The following is a 6,000-nucleotide window of genomic DNA, read 5'->3' on the forward strand; positions in this document are numbered from 1 at the left end:
CCGTAATTGCCCTCCTACCTAATCTAGCACAGTTTATAACAAAATTTATGATTATAATATTTTTTTTAATTTCATAAATGAAGTCTATTGCTTAAAACTAATGAGTTTAAAGTGCGTCCCACAGCTCGGTTAGGACTGCAAATATAGTCCAAATAATGAATTGGTACATAAATGAATACTATTTATACATTTGTTAAAAGTTTTGAAAACTTTCCTTCAACTCAGAATATTATTATGCAATATCCGAGGTTGATATTTCTAAAATTATGAAACAATTTCGTGATAGTCGTTGTTAAAAAAATTGCAACTTGGTTACGTTTTTTATTCAAATTTGCTCTGATAATGAGAGAAAATAAAGCAGAAACAGAATAAACTTATCAGGTAAATCATAAATTCGATGCAATGTTTTGTTTTTTTCCATTCAACTTGTACATTGCAAAAAAAAAATTAAATTGACTATTTCTGTTTGTTTTCTAATAATTTTACTTCTAATAAAATTGGAAAATTTCGAGACCTTACAATTCAAACCAGTGCTGTAATTGAAAAAAAGATGATTGGGATCCATTAGTTCCGTTTGTTTCATAAAGACTAGTCTTTCGCTAGTGTTTCTAGTCTGTTTTTGTTTTATATTGAACGTCTATTCAAAAAATTCTGCTAAGAGCTGTCGAGTAATGATTTGGAGCTAATTTTGTCGAATTATCCTCAATGCATAAAAATCCACAAAGCTTTAAGTCCGTCTCATCGCATTGGTTTTTCATTCATCGATAACCTACTGATACTTCATCGTCAGTATTTCTACCTTATTAACACATCATCTCAATTAATGAGGTAAAACTTTGTGATAAAAAATTCTGTGAGGTCATATTACAAAAATATGATTTTCGATAAAATCAAATGACGAATTTTATCCATAGAAACATTCTCCTGGCATAATAACCATTTTTTCTAATCTTTCCAGGAAAGAAGAATCTCACCAACGTATCTTCGCATCCATCCAAAGCGATCAATAACAGACGCAGAAACAATTGGAAGATGATCGAACTCAATCACCTCAGCTTGAGAGCAACGACCTCCCCTGTCGGTAGCACAAAAATTCCAGGTATTCGAACTCCCTTACCGTGCGTGCTGGAAAATAAGACACGTAAGAAAATGGTCACATAACCAGCATTACACATTCTACTGCCTTCGTGTTGACTCCGAAATTAAACTGACACCAGGGCAGTATCTGACAGTTGTCACGGATAGAACACTTTCCGATAAAACCCCATCGCTGCTAGGTCCCCAAGTTGGGAAACAAAAATGTCAACATACGAAACTGCAAAAATATCCCTTCACATGCTACTTGATATTTGCCTGGCGATAAAAGAGCGGATGAGAGTAGGGAAAATCCGCAGCATGAAGCTCCGCAATATTCTCAATATTCGTCGTTCTCAACAACAACGGTCAGATCAGCCTCGCGAGAGCGAATGAGCGAGTAAGCAAGGGAGAGAAGCGAGTAGAAGAAAAACTTGCGCTTTCCACCAGCAGGTCGCATGGAATCGCCCACTCGAGAATGCGGGTATGCAGGAGTATGCGAAAGCATTATTTTATGACCTTCAACGACAGCAATTTTGTGTAACCTTAAAACACACATATACAAACACAGACAACCTGCCATCGGAGCCCATTTGTCCCAGCACAATTCAGTAGTGGATGGAATTCGCGTGCTTTCACGTGGTAGAGTCAACCGGTAAGAAGGAGCACACGGTTGGGGTATAAATGCGAACTACACCGAAAAAGTGGATATGCTGAAATGAAAACACAGTTTTATGGCATTCCACCTCGATTCTCACCGTATTTATGCTGTTCAGGGTTTTGTGCGCTGGTACGTGTCCTTTACTCGTACTTCTCCTAGGACTATATCCACGTCACAGTATCTTCCAGTGGAGATGGTTACGGTTGTACCCAAAGAATTGATTTTTTACCTCACTTGCCATTGCTGGCCACATGCAGCGAGATGCTGAGTACCATATCTTTTGTTATTTACAAACTTCACAATTCACTGTCATCATGTTTAGATTTTTTTTCTTGCCTAAGAAACACTCATCACTCGCACTCTCCCTCTAGGTTCTACCGTTTTGCTTCAATGTATCCGTAACTGTTTCCTGGTGAAGGATCTGGGTTAGTGGTGTATTCCTGCTGCTTACTAGATTCGAATATCTATGCTATCGAACGTAATTCATTCCGATTAAAAAAAAACAGGTAGGCACTTTGCTGACGCACCAGCTTTTTAGTAAATAAACTATTGGTAATCCAGTAATAATAAGGGTCGAATTTTTTCTCAAGATTCGATGCCCAGCGATGCTTCATAGGCTATCAGCAGTTGGTGTTTGAGGGGAACAAACTGTGGAACACATTAACAAAAAATGAACTGCCTATCATTGGCCCAAAAATTCTAACACCAAATTAATAATTGATGTTTTTCTTCTACATTTTCACTCACGAACTTCTATACGACAACCATCCTTGTCGAGGGGAGCACTCTCACAATCTACTATTCGTCGCCAACAAGCCCGAGAATGACGTTTTCTAATGATGACACTACTGGCTCTATTGTCGACGATGATGCTGCGAGAAGCCTCTCCAGCATCTGCTAGCTTGCACCAATACTTATTCGCTCACGAACTTACACAAATATACCACAAAGCAAATGATTGAACAAACGTCACTTTACCAAATCAGAGAATATCCAGATTCAAGCGGCAAGCATGGCGAAGAAAATATTCTCATAATCTCTTACTATCTCACAATCTTATCTCGCAAATCGAACTGTCTATCACTTGTTTGCTACTTAAAATCCATACCGGTTCCAAAACCCGTCCTTGTTGGCACACCCGGGAAAACCTCGACCATTCGCGGCGACGTCCTTGCTCGTACTGACCGACTGTACAGAATCGGTAAATTCTATCCGTCCCGAAACCTAACCATGCCTAATGCTCGAACCCGAACGGCTCTCCCTCAGCTGAGTTTGGCTAGGACTCTTGCCGTTTTCCGTTATCGCAACCGTTCTCTTCCGCAGAGCTTTCCGTTAGCTGCTTGGAAGCTTTCCGTTGGCTTGTTTTGCTGGGTGAAATTACCACCCCCTTTCCTCGCAGTTGCACACTAAGTGGATTCGGATGCGAAAAAGGGGGCGAAACAGTGCAGTAAAAGTGCAATCAGATCCTTCACTCGAGAGGGCCGTTGGAGTAATTCGTCTAGGCTCGTGTGGCGCCGGTTTTTGACGTTATTTAGCCTATTCTATGTTTTGTTGCTGATGATGAGGCTGGTGCTGGTTAGGAGGGAGGGGCACCTTCAGCAGTCGTTTTTTCTAATGATGGTACGCGGTAGTCGTTAACCGATTGTTGGGTAGAAAAACACCACGCATCTCCACAGTGTCTTCAATTGTAAAGTGCAGATGAGAACTGCAGGCTATGAGATTGCGATGCTTGTTGAAGGGATACTCTATATATCTGTTTGTGTTCTTTGAATTTAAAACAGCTCGTAAGTAATTGTTTTTTAAATCGTTGTGCATAAAAACGATGCATTAAAATTATGGCAAAAATCACATCGATAAGAGATAACAAATTTTATATCGTATTTAAGTCTTATCTCATTATATCTATTAAACCAGTTATACCATGGGATAACACCAAATTTGCGCCCAAATAAATATATAATATTTTGTTTTTTGAAAAATTAGGAAAAACATGTCGACAAAGAAAAGGTAAGTCTTATTTGCAATAACTGGTTTTTGATGAAATCCATTTTAATAAATAACAGCAACAATGACACAGTAGAAAAAATCGTAAATAATGTCAAAATTTTATATTTTGAAAAATAAGTGTAAGAACAATGAGAGAAAAACAAAGACTTACCTTAATTCACTTTAACAGTTCTCCTCAAAGTGTTTTATTACATTAGATATTACTGAATTTAATCTGACAGATGAATTCTTGAAATTAAAACTATATTAGGGTAAACCAACCAAGAGTGGATCACCTGCCAGATTAACTCAATTTATACGGAAACTCGAAGGATTTTCAGAAAACTTCGATATATTGTACTGTTTTTGATTTATTGGAAGCAACCTGTGTAATAAAATGACTGTACTGCAACAGTCGGAATAAACAGAAAGTAAATAATTTCAAATGTTGTCAAATGGTACAGAAGATGGCACAAATTGCGAAAAAAATTCAAAGCAACAACTGGTGCTCCATTTTGGTTATAACTGCCCAACATTTCCAAAGTTAGTATTTATTTATTTTTGTCGTGAAAACTTTCTACAGTATTTTATCCATTTTGGTTGATCCCTAACCTTCTAAAAATAACTCTAGCTACGCAAACCTATTGGCACAACCGAAGGAAATTTTAATTACTTCGCGGAAAACTAGATTCCATCATCCTACTGATGAATATTGATATGATGTGAGTGCTTTTGCGGGTTCCCACCTAATGTTTCTCATGTCTACATACAATTTGCGATACTCAACGGTGGCATAAATTGTGGAAAACTGCTCCGCTGCTTATTCCACAGCCCGGACTGTGGAGCTACCGCTCGGAAATTAAGCTCGGAATGAACACGGGACAAATTATGACAGCAAGCTTGCCTCTCGTTTAGTCTCCCGTTTAGCTATTTTGGGTTAGAACGACGCCTTTACGGTTGACGCTTTCATCTCAACCGCTTCCTACACAGAGGGAAGCTACTAAAATGTAAGGCATATACGCAAAAATGAATCAGGCTATGCTGTTCTGGACAGCTTCTGATCTCTATCCTATGCGTCACATGTGAGGAATGAGTCGTCTGACTGATAAATTTCAAAGCATGAATGCATCTCTTCTGCGTGATACCAGACAAAATCCTGATACTGAATCTCGTTTTTTTCTGGTGTGGCATAACTGATTGACTGGCCTGAATGGTAACGTCACCCTGCAGATAAAAATCACACTGCGATATCAAGGATAGAGAGAAAAACATTGATCATATGCAATGTCGTAAAAGTTTGTTCGAGATTAAATCACCATATAGGATCTATTTTACGGCAGCTCATCGCTAGGAATCATTCTTCACTTGATAGCATTATGCTGGGAACTTGTTGTCCACAAACTGTGCGAAGCGCTCATTCAGCCACGAGGGATTCATAAAAAATCTCCATAAGTTTTCCGTTTTCGATATAATACGACCTTCGTTCCTTCTTCACTTGTGATGCGGTTGTTACTGGACAACTGCTCACCATTTTATGCACTTGAATGCACAGCGGATACATTTATGTGAGTTCATCCAAAGTTTGGAGGATGCCAACACAGACTCCATGGACTGGAGAATGTTTGTTTGATTGAATTACAAGTCTGTTGGCTCGATTTGGGTTATGATTAAAAACTCTATTTGCTTACTCACATATTCTAAATTAAACATGAATTTTAGATTTTGGGAACATTCTTGCAATATTTTGCACCTCGCGAACAATTCGAGTTAGTGATGTTGCACAGAAAACCTCAATAAACAGCTTTTTGAGACAGCATGCCATCCTTAATGGGTAACAATTCAGCAACTTTTGCATCATCTAGATAAATAACAGTAGCGACTACGTTATCATGGTCAATAACGAAAATTGGACAAATGATTGTTGATTGAACAAATTTCACAGAACGGATATTTGTGTTGGTAAGGAAAGATCAGATCTCATTTCGCTGTCAATTGTATTTGTGACAAGTAAAAAATATCTTATGGAACTCGTTACATTTTGTATGGTCATATAATATAATTGACAAACTAATCACGCTTTCCCTTCGATTATTGAATACTACAAGGTATACAGCCCTAGGGGTTGTATGGAATGGTGACGTAGGACTAAATATTTAATATATGCTAAACTAAATATTATTATATGCTGTTCATAGGTAACACTACCGTTTATTTTTGATAGTCGGTATTTTAAAACTAACGATGCATGAATACATGAAAATTTTACACTAGTAGTAGTT

General features: G+C 38.0%; 1 protein-coding gene across 1 annotated transcript in view; it reads right to left on the reverse strand.

Annotated features, from left to right (window-relative positions):
• The window catches only part of LOC129726149 (uncharacterized), a 386,566-nt gene extending 383,662 nt beyond the window's left edge, over positions 1-2,904 (reverse strand). The window contains exon 1 of the mRNA XM_055682836.1: positions 1,833-2,904. The gene's annotated coding sequence lies outside the window, so the exon portion shown is untranslated. The remainder of the gene's footprint in view (positions 1-1,832) is intronic.
• Positions 2,905-6,000: the final 3,096 nt, after the last annotated feature.

This window comes from Wyeomyia smithii, chromosome 2 (assembly GCF_029784165.1).
Source record: "Wyeomyia smithii strain HCP4-BCI-WySm-NY-G18 chromosome 2, ASM2978416v1, whole genome shotgun sequence".
In the NCBI taxonomy this organism is placed as follows: Eukaryota; Metazoa; Arthropoda; class Insecta; order Diptera; family Culicidae; genus Wyeomyia; species Wyeomyia smithii.